This window comes from Athene cunicularia (assembly GCF_003259725.1).
Source record: "Athene cunicularia isolate RWA chromosome 12 unlocalized genomic scaffold, athCun1 chr12_part1, whole genome shotgun sequence".
NCBI classification, from domain to species: Eukaryota; Metazoa; Chordata; class Aves; order Strigiformes; family Strigidae; genus Athene; species Athene cunicularia.
The window spans coordinates 13,637,525-13,639,068 of record NW_020799116.1 but is presented as its reverse complement, the minus strand read 5'-3'; the positions used below and the strand labels follow the sequence as shown (position 1 = coordinate 13,639,068).

The 1,544-nt window shown below is 66.3% G+C and overlaps 1 protein-coding gene across 1 annotated transcript in view; it reads left to right on the top strand.

Moving 5' to 3' along the window:
* Positions 1-251: 251 nt before the first annotated feature.
* The window catches only part of COL7A1 (collagen type VII alpha 1 chain), a 31,514-nt gene continuing 30,221 nt past the window's right edge, over positions 252-1,544 (top strand). The window contains exon 1 of the mRNA XM_026857459.1: positions 252-466. The gene's annotated coding sequence lies outside the window, so the exon portion shown is untranslated. The remainder of the gene's footprint in view (positions 467-1,544) is intronic.

Here is a 1,544-nt window from a genome sequence, read left to right as displayed (position 1 = left end):
AAGCTCCAGCGGGAGGAGGGTTTGGGGACAGCCCTGACCTGGGGATGCTGGACCCACAGCCAGACCCACAGAGTTGGGGCAGGCTGGGGTAAACCCGTGGCCACGGTGAACTTTGGAGCCAGCCAGCCAGGTTTGGGGGCCAGGGCTGGGGCCTAACAAGAGGAAGGCTAATGAAGAGGAGGGGATGCACTGCTTGCTGCGCCTTTAAGAAGAGTGGGGGCATCGCCACTCCTCCCCTGCTTGGGAACAGTGTGTGCCTGGGAAAGTTGCCTGCGGCCGGCCCTGGAGCATCTTTGCTCAGTGGCAGGTGGCCCTGCCCCGGGCCCCCAGCTGTGAGGTGACCCTGGGCTCCAGGGACCCCCACTGTCGCTCTCCTTGCTGCCCACAGGAAGATGCCCCTGGACCTGCCCGCTGCCCCGCCAGGAGCCGGAGGGGAGCCCCTGGGCCGGCGTCCGGGAGGGCACAGGTATGCGGGGTGCTGGGGACAGGGGGTTACAGGGTGACGAAGGGGACAGAGGGGAGGTGGCATGGGGCACATGCTGGGGCTATGAGCTGGGGTCAGCCTCAGGTGAGCACAGGCACCAGAGGGGAGGATGGGGTGCAGCGTGATGTGCCCCAAGGAGCAGTGAAGGTCCCACAGGTTATCCTGGGGGTGAGGGGCACCCTAAGGGTCAGGGGCACACGCTAGGCTGAGGAGGAGCCCCTGGGAACAGTCCTGCCAGTCGCTGGGTGGGCAGGGAGTGAGACCAGGCCAACGCGGGGTCCCTGCCCACCTTGCTGGGCATCCTCTCACCTACGGCAGCCAGTGGCTTCCCAGCGTGTTTCTCCAGTTCGAGTAGGTCTTGACCACCAGTCTGGTCTGGTGGCTGCTGGGAGACGGTGTCCAGAGCAGCGCAGGAGGATGCCTCACAGCTGGTTCCAGGGCAGTCCCCGTACTTGAGCCATGGGTGCTAGGGTCCCATGTCATGAGTACCATGAGCTGTGGGTGCAGGAAGGGTCCTGCAGCCGTGTGGGAGCTGTGCTGGCATGGGGAGCAGCCCTTCTCCACCACCAGCGTCCTTCCCAGGGCTGGTGCTCAGAGCCAGGCTCTGGCCCGGAGGGGTCCAGGGCTCGGGTCCCCATGGCAGCTCCATCCAGCTCTGCCCAGGGCCAGGCAGTGTACCGAGGTCCCTGGGGACACGTTCCCCTGAGATGGGTGGAGGTGCGCAGCCGGCTCCTGGCTGGCAGGTCCCAGCGCCTCTCACCACGTTCCTGGGACATGGAGGATGGAGATGCGGGAGGGAAAACTGCCTTGAGCCCCACCGGGGCCCACTCGGCCCCGCACCAAGGTGTCTGTGGCAAACCCATCAGAAACCCTTCCCGGGGTCCAACCCCTCCTGCTTCACCAACTCCTGCCCAGGGTGCAACCAGAGGGGGAGCCAGGGGTGGCACTTTGAGAGGGGAACAGCCCGAAAAGCCACTTTCCCCCCTTCTCCGGGAGCGGGTAGGAAAAGCTTGTTTTGAGGGGCTGGGCTGGGCGGGGGCCGCGGCGCTCCCGGTCCCCC